Below are 9,304 nucleotides of genomic sequence, written 5' to 3' on the forward strand. Positions count from 1 at the left end.
AATCAAAGAGTGGTAAAGTAGTTGTGATATCACATTCGAATACACTAACCAGTTTTTATTTTTGAAAAAAAACTATATATGCAATTCGTGTTTATTTTCTTTAGAGACCTTTTTTTCAAATAAATGCGAGTAGCTCGAAAAGGACATTTCAACTCAACTTGATTTTGCGTGTGTGATTGGGTAATATGCAGGACCCAGGTGACGGCCCTTTATCACGTTTGACCACTCGTGTACTTGATTTTCCTTTACATGTATGGATTTAAATTATAAAAACCAACAATATAGAAGGTTTGTGCAATTACCATTACAATATTATATGTTGTCACAAGTTACTTAGAGCCCGTTTGGCCCAAAAAAAATTTTACTTTTTTCGAAATCAGTGCCTGGCCATAAAATTTTCGACTTACACTTGAAGATGAATTTTGAAATTTTTTGAAAATTTGAAAAATTACAAAAAGTTGTTTTTCCAAAATTTTCACTCAGATCACGCACAAAAATTTAAAAATAGCCCAAAATTATATTCATGTCCAAACACAACTCTAATTTTCAAATACCATTTTCACTTAAAAAATAATTTCACTTTTTTTTGCAGAATTTTACAATTTTTATGTCCAAACGGCCACTTATTATGTTTCGCAAATTATTATTCCATGCTTGCCATAGAAATAATTATAATTGATTTTTAAGTCATCTGATAATGTAAAATATCAGTATATATTAGTTAAACACATAGTATATAATATCAATGGGTCGAAGGTTGTTGGCAGTATTTTTATTATAATTTATTTATTGTTTTTTTTTGTTTTTTGTTTTTTGCTAAAGCTACTTATTCTTATTATGTTCAATGTCGTCGTAGTGTAGCTCCCCAACTTTCATCTAACCTGCATTTATGTATGATAATATATACGCTTTTTCAGCATACAATAACAGCTTGAGAGTAAATATTTTGAGTAAAATAACCTTGTAACTTGAACATTATGATTATTACTCCAATATGGTTCTGCTTTATAAAATTTCTTCGAAAGTTTGTCGAACCTATGAGTTTTATTGTTGAGAAAAAGTATTCTAAATCCAAGAAGGATGATACTCTAAATGTAAATAAACCCCTCTTTACCTGTAGCTAGGAAGAATAATATTGCCATTGATTTGAATTTAAACTTGTTAGTGGCCACAAAGAGCAACAAATTCTGTTACTCGAATTAGTCAAAGTACTATACTGCTGAATGGAATTTTGAGTTCACCCAAAAAATGTTGGGGTATTATCGGTTTTAACCTGCATGAGAACTATTTACATTTGGTAGCTGAAAAAAGTGTAACAAAAAATATACAAATTTTATACATTTTTCGGCTATTATTTTTACAGAGACTATACAGTGTCATTTTTTAAAAAAATGTTTAAATTTATTAGGAAAAATGTGTAATAATTTTAGAGAATATAGAAGTTAAACATCCGGATATTGATCACCAAGGTAAAATTTCTGATAACATGGATTACTGGACAACTATATTATGGTAACTTATTTTACATATCAAAATTTCTTTGAGGAAATTGGCACAAGATTAGTCTAGTTTTATTATATGTTTGAATAAAAACAAGCAGAAATACAAAAGATTTGCCACAATCAAACTCAGATATGGAGATGCGGGGTATCGATCCCCGTACCTCTCGCATGCTAAGCGAGCGCTCTACCATCTGAGCTACATCCCCATATGCTTACTTGAGTACTCTTCAAAATTATTGACGGATTTAAGGAGCAGTTAAAACAAGACTAAATTCTGTGTAGTGAGCTAAAATTAAGTTAATGCACCATTCAGACTCAAATTTCAGGCCTACTTTTGACCTCTCCAAAAGGCAGTTTCATGTAGTTTGCCTTCAAGTTCTGTTTTTCCCCTTTGATTTCAGAACCTCTATAAGAACTGCTACTAATTAGTATCTTTCTCAGAATTTGTTTTCATGTCATTGTGAATGGAGTTGTGGCAATGTGATGGTATTTCAAAAGATGTGGTGGATAAGCTAAGGCTTAATTAGCTAAATGGTTTCGTGCATAGTTAAGTGGCAAATGAATATGAACAAGTTACTCCATGCATGGCTAAGTAATAAATGAATATTGAAATGTAGCTTCATGCATGGGAGGTTAGTATACAACCTCTATAACGTACTATTAGTGGTGGCAAAATAGTTTAAAGAAAATAGTTATTCACCCATATTATTCATTAAAAATGGGTTGGATAATGATCTTTTTAAAAACGTGTCAAATATGGATAAGAACCATATCCATTTAGAAAATGGATAACCAATGAGTTTAACTTTTACATTTGTAAAGTCTCAAATTGGGAGTTGCTCAAGTTTGGGAAACTAAAAATTATCAAAAGTGATCATATTCAAGAAGTCATATATCCATATTATCCGCCGATTAATTCGTTTTAATCTGTTTTAAATATGAGTCAGTTCAGATAATTTATTCGTTTTTACACTTTCCATTTTCGACCCGACCATATCCGATCCGCCCCGCCCGTTTGTCATTCCTACCTACGATACTTGGCATGATTAGAAGCTATTTTCATTCCTATAAATAGCCCAATCATCTCCCATATATCACTTGTATCTTTTTTTTTTTCCAACCGTTAATGTTGCCATCATTTATCTTAGTTAGCTTCTTCTACTCCACCACTTTCCTAACCTGCTGGTTTATCATTTAAAGTTTGTTATTCTTGTTCTCTCGTAGACCTCACACCTTACAAAGAAAGACTTGTTTAATCTTGGAGAAACTTTTAAAATGCTAAAGTAAAATTTTTAATTAGATTGTTAGAAATAATCTGTAATATTGTGTGACGACATACCTTGTCGGCACATTCACATGATTGCTGAATTTTATTGTCTCGCCATATGCCAATAAGGTATGTGGTCACACATATTACAGACTATTTCTAAGAGGAGATTATGTCAGTTGGATGGCTTCTTTCTGGTGAAAGAATTTTGGCATGAGGAATTGCTAGCTTCTGGTCTTGCTTAATTTTTTATTTATCCTATTTGAATAGTCATATCATCTTTTGCTTTTAATTAGGACAAAGGGATAGTACTATTTTTCGTTTCTTGTTATCATGAAATCTGGATTGGCCACAGTTTGTTATATCTGCTGTTGGATCTTTTAACCATGTTTTTGTCTATGATTCTTTGGTTCATTCTTGGAGCCATTTTGGAGGCTTTGATCTGATTTTAAATGAGAATCATAATCAAGAGGGTGTTTTTCATGATGGGTATTTGTATTTCTTCACCCCAAAGCCTTACTCCTGTGAAGGTGAGCAAAGTAAGCCAGAGGCATCTGTTCCTACTAATGAAAGATCACAAACAGTACAAAGCTGACCTTGTTGGGATGGAACAAAATGAGTAGCACAATAAGGGCAAGTGACATCCTTCTGGCCTCTGTATATGGGGACATATGTTGCACCACAGACCACAAAAGGATTTCTGAAGTCATAATTCAACTGTGTAGCATCTCGTATATTTTTATCAGCTGCTTGAAGAATCTGGCGGGCTTGTTTGGCTTGGCTTTCATTTGTTGGATTAGTCTCCAAGAGTCTCCTGGCAAAGCTGGCCGCTGAGCTAAGATTGCCTGCCTTGAAGCAAATAGTCATAGCATTCTGTAATGCGAGTCTCAAGTGCGGAAGCTGCAGATTACAGTGTGTGAAATAGGCAGCTAACTCCTGCTGACGAACAGAATTATCTTTTAATTCCTTCCTCTTAAGCTCCATCTGCAAACCTAAAATGTACTCCTTCACTATGATAATCAATTCCTTGACCTCATTCACCTCTCGTTTTGACTCAACCACAATCAAGGGAATGGTGTGAAGAATGCTCAGGAATAATCTAAGGGCAACAGAGAATTTCCCAGAAGTTGTGGCCCTATAAGCAGCTTTAAGTTTTTCTTCCAGCTGAACAAAATTAAAGACAAGGGCAGGTGGAAGCCGCACATGGGGACTAGCTGGCTCACTCCAACCTCTCTCAATCGCCAAAGAGATAATTGGTGTCGAGGATAAGGCACACAGATGTGTGTGGCTTCCCATATGAAGATCAGCAAACAGTTGCTTTAAAGGAGAGAAGTTCCTAATCCCTAGTTGTCTGGTCAGCAACCGCAGAGCAGTGTCGAAATTGCCAGCAGCCACATGTTCGGCAGCAAGAGATGATTTTTGGATCCAAATCTGGCTCACAGGCATGCCAGGGGCTGGGATAACAAAAGGAGAAGAGCGGGCATTGGAAGCAGTCTTTGGTGTGTCAGAATCAGGTGGAAGATCCCATCCTCCATCTTCGTTATGCAGAGCTTGCAACTCACCCCAATCAGAATCTGCAGCATCTTCATACTCCTCATGTCCACCCCTGACTGTAGCATCTAGACCACCTTCTTTTGTCACCATCAAAAGAGGCCAATCTCCGCCATCCAAGATGGGAATAGGGGGCAGCAACAGAGATGCTTTCTTCTCCTTTGGCAATGATGGAACATTACCGCCCAATTCTTCTGCAAGACGCGCAGCAGTATCCTTGAGCCCGTGGACTGCAGCTGTAATGTATGCAAGGGGCAGATGACCAGCATTCTCCAAAATCTTAACACGCTCACGAATATCACCAAGGTACAAGGCGGTGTGGAATTGCGCCATAACTTCATTCTTTACCTCAGCAATTTTCATCATTTTTGATAACTTATCCAGGTTTGCCGTTATTAGATAAAGGAAAGAGAGCCTCTCAAAGTTCTTCGTCTTCTGATAGACATATTCAACAATACATGCATGACCCCGCCGAAGGGCCTCCACCCCAAGCCTATACCAATGATCTTTTTCATCAATCTTCTTAGCAGATTCAAGAGCTATCTCAATGTTCCCACTTTCAAGTGCTAAGTCGAAACGAGTAAGCTCGTCCTTAACTAAATGAAATGCAACGTCAGGAATACCCTTCTGCAGCAAATAGCCAATCAGTGCTTGACCACAAAGCTTTGAGTTTCTTATCATACTCATCACCTGGTCATATCTCTTTCTAACCAGGGCCAGCTTGAAAAAGTATTCAGCTGAATCAATAATAATAGGAAAGATTTTCCCATTTCGATCCAAGCAAAAGATAGTCTTCCCACATATCTTAGTAATGTAGACGGGGACGTCTAAGGTTTTGATGATTCCACTATCCCCATTAGGAAGGCAGTACTTGATGTGGGTAAGTGTTGTATATATGAAGACCCCATTGTCATCCCACGCACCACTCTTGACACGAATTGTCTCGCGAAGAGTGCAATGGTGCACAAGCTTCTTATCAGCTAGTACTATGGAATGCTTGCCAAGCAAAGCCATACTTTCCATGTCAGGTGACCAAACAATATACCTGACGAAAGGAGTCTGAAGCTCTCCAAGAAGAATTCTTTGCTGGAGATCGAAGATAACAACTCTATCCTCTGCCCTGCATAGTAAGGTTCCTGGGCCGGCATAATGTATTTCATCAGTAGTAGTAGGAAGAAGGATTTTCTTAACAATTTCATTTTTCAAATCTTTGACCAGGACTTGGTTGGTGCTCTTCTCAAGCACTGCAAACCTGTTCCGAGCAACAAAAACTGCTGATCCTCCACTTCCCTTTTTCCCATCTGGAACACCCTGACCTAAAACATAACTCTCTTTAGGTAACATGTATAGTTCATAGGAACCCCCATCCATGTCGAAACAGATCAACATAGCATTTTCAGTAGGACTGTAAGAAAGTGTTCGTGGACCTGGGGTAAGAGAGTCTTCATGTGGCCATCTATATGTATATGGCATCAATCGAATTTCCTTCTGAGTAGAGTACTCGTGCACATGCAGAAATCGATCCTTCACATAAAATAAAGAATCACCGCTCACAGAAAAAGCAGGGCGTTCTCTCACCAACTTGAACACTATCATCCCACTGTCATGTCCAGCTGCTAGAAGATTCATGTCAGGATGAGCTGCAAGGATCCAGAATCTGTCACGCGCCCTCTCAAATCTGTGAAGAAGTTTCCATCGTGGAGCATCCCACACTAGAATGCTCTTATCCTCTGAATTTGAAACAATAATTTCCTGCCTTGCGTGGAACAAAACACATGATACATTGTTCAAATGGCGTCCGAATATGCTCAATTCCCAAGCCTTCGTATCTAGAAATATCAAAAACTATTAGCAATGCTAGTATCAACCTGGTGACCTGAAAAAATTAAGATAAAAAATGCAGCCTGATCCAAGCTGAAGCAGCACCTGTTTTTTATCAATTTAATTCAAGGAGAACATTCTTCTCCAAAAGAATAGAAAGAGTTGAGGTTACATGTATGGTTCGCATGCGCTCAAACAAATAAGAAGAAGCATTCATGTCTTCACAGGTACCACAAAACTACAGCTCAGAGCTTAATTAGCTTCGAGCAAGCTTTAGAGATACATGCAAACTGCTACGGTGCTGCTACTACTATCAGCTCAGACTTTGCAAGGTACAAACAGTTTGAGCTAAGTAAGGAGTTTCTAGCTGACAAGTTTTTAATGTAAGCTGACAGGAGGTTATGCAAATTCTAAAATCCTACCTGGCCAAGTGGAAAGGACAACCATAAAGCTCTTATCACAGCTAAATCTATATATTAACAGTAAAATATGTCAAATAGCACAAAAATGTTGGATTTTATGTTTACAACCAATTAAGTAAACTGGGTTTTACTTTAAGATTTAGAGCATACCATTCATCTGCCAGATTTTAATCCAGCCTCCATTCGCACCAGATACTATTTGGGGCAGCATAGGATGAAATGAAGCCCAGTTAACCCCTCGATCGCGACCCTCCAAAATATATTTCACAATAGCATCTGTGACACTGAAGAAGTCTGTATTCATCTGGCTTAAAACAGTTTTTCTTCTTTACGGCACCAATATCCCAGACCCTAACAGTCTGATCCAAAGATGCAGAGACAATCAAGTCCTCTTTTGGATGAAATAAGGCACACATCACATAATGGTTGTGCCCAGTCAAGACAGAAATACAAGTGCGAGACTGCCAGTTCCAAATCCTGATTGTCTGATCATCACTTGCACTGACAATCCAGGGATATTCATGATGAAATTGAACAGTGCGAATATAATCAAGATGCCCAAGAAGTGTAAAGCACCGACGCCACGTATAATTCCAGACCTTTATCTTGTAGTCATCCCCTGCGAGTGTCAAATATGCTGCTGAGAACAGTATTTCCAGTATGCAAGTGCACAAGGACATATTAGCTTACAAAATGTTACAAGTAAATCAAAGATGACAACGATGACGGTTAAACACATGCCTTAAATATTAATTTATTATTTGCCCTAGTGATGATAGGTAAATTTATTGCCCAGCGCCACTTGCAGCACTATAAAAATGATTTCACATCCATAATGTTACCAATTATCATCAATATAAATATGAACATTACGGAATTGAGCCTAGAATATAGAGAGGAGCTCACAGTACGATGCTTTAAATTTTGACAATGTGTCTTGAACTATGGTCCTGCTAAAGAAATGCATGAAAGAAACTACTCTTATAAGTAATTTGCTATGATTAAACACTAATCTAAAAAATCATAAGCAATATGCAAAAAAGTTCTCTTTAAACAAGTTCAACGATGAACCAAACTAAATAGCAATAAAACAACATATGAGAAATAATGCGAATGACATACCCTAGCTAGCTGACGCCATTGATCACAGAGATCAAATAAACAAAACAAAAAAATCTTGACCGGGAATTTCACTAATACAGCAAAAACAGCATATCCTGATTTTCTTATCATGAAATCAATAGCACCAATTTTACAGCTATGCAATAGTATATATAAAAAAAGATGAAACCTCCGGAAACAAAGAGAGGCCGAGAGTAGTAAAAATGAACGCCACGGACGGGGCCAACGTGCTCGTGGAATCGATCAATGAGAGTTCCCATACGGTAATCCCAAAGCTGGATCACACCGCTGTGAAGGCTAGCTAAAATCCATGGCCTTTTGCTATGAAAACTAAGGCCTTTCACTCGATTACTCTTCGTCTCCAACTTCGTATGCATCTGAAGGTTAGGGTTCATTTTGAGTAGTCTCTCTCTCTCACTCTGTTTCTGTTTCATAAGCATAGTCTATGCTTATGAAACAGAAACAGAGTACGGCGGTCATTCGGTATTTCGGTTCGGTATTTAAGAATTTCGTTTCGCTATTTCGGTATTCGGTTTATCAATTGTGTATACCAAATACCGTACCAAAGTATTTCGGTATGGTTCGTTACTTCTTATTTTGGTTCGGTACGGTTTCGGTTTTGTATAGGGTCAAATTTGACCGTCAGCGTCTCTACGTCAGTGGGTACGCCCAGTGAGTGTACGCTGACTAACGTAGTGGGTACGACTCGGACGTGGGGACAAAAGCGGCATCGTTTAGGACTCAGTGTCTTCACTAGGGAGACGTTACCTATTTTTATAACTTTTTGATTATTTCGAGGAAGGTCTCTTATTATATAAGGGGAGGATTCTGGAATAATACAACTCTCTCATTTTCTGGCTTTCTCTCTCTCTATCTCTGCCTCAAACGAACATATTCTCTTGAGTTCATATTATCACTTTGCAATACTAGATCTAGAACAATAAATCTTTACATCTCTAGGTCTATTATATTTGATTACGATTTACCCTTTTCTTACTTTTGATTGTTTTCTAGCTTACAAAGTATATTGTTAACTTTTGAGCCAAACAATTTGGCGCCGTCCGTGGGGATTTCGAGAATCAAAATCATAGTATCCACCTAGAGAACAACCAACTAACATTCTCTACACCACACAAACACAAAAGATGGCTGAGAATAACACAAGATCGAAAGCTATATTGGGTGTCACTACCAATCTCCTTGGCCCTCTCAACGAGGCCAGTGACGATGGCATCCTGAATGCGACCCCTAGCATCACATCGGGTGCGGAGATCTCACCTTCCCCATCCGAAGATCTGACGATCTTGCACGAAAAAGGAGCTTCCACATCTGCGGCTACGGAAGCACCCTCAGCGGTCAAGAAGCTACTGGAAAGATGGCTAACAAGCACTCTGAGTGGCTTGGTTGAGAGGTCACCACAAAGTAACATCAGGTGTACACCAACGGTAGATACCACTGCTGCCGTGGGCGAACCGGAAGTTGCACTAGCAAATAACGAACCCGTCGAGACACAGACCAACGATGGCACGCTAACAGCCATCCTAAAGAAGATGGAAGAAATGGAAAATGAAAACAAGGCGCTCCGCGATCAGATGAAGGAACATCAGGAGAGGGTCGAC

At 38.3% G+C, this 9,304-nt stretch overlaps 1 non-coding gene and 1 pseudogene across 1 annotated transcript; both read right to left on the reverse strand.

The window, feature by feature from the left end:
• Positions 1-1,635: 1,635 nt before the first annotated feature.
• On the reverse strand, positions 1,636-1,708 carry TRNAA-AGC. The gene has a single exon. It is a non-coding gene; the product is annotated as a tRNA-Ala (tRNA).
• Positions 1,709-2,749: 1,041 nt separating this feature from the next.
• Positions 2,750-8,141, reverse strand: LOC109208786 (annotated as a pseudogene).
• Between the last annotated feature and the right edge of the window lie 1,163 nt (positions 8,142-9,304).

Source organism: Nicotiana attenuata, unplaced genomic scaffold (assembly GCF_001879085.1).
Source record: "Nicotiana attenuata strain UT unplaced genomic scaffold, NIATTr2, whole genome shotgun sequence".
Classification (NCBI taxonomy): Eukaryota; Viridiplantae; Streptophyta; class Magnoliopsida; order Solanales; family Solanaceae; genus Nicotiana; species Nicotiana attenuata.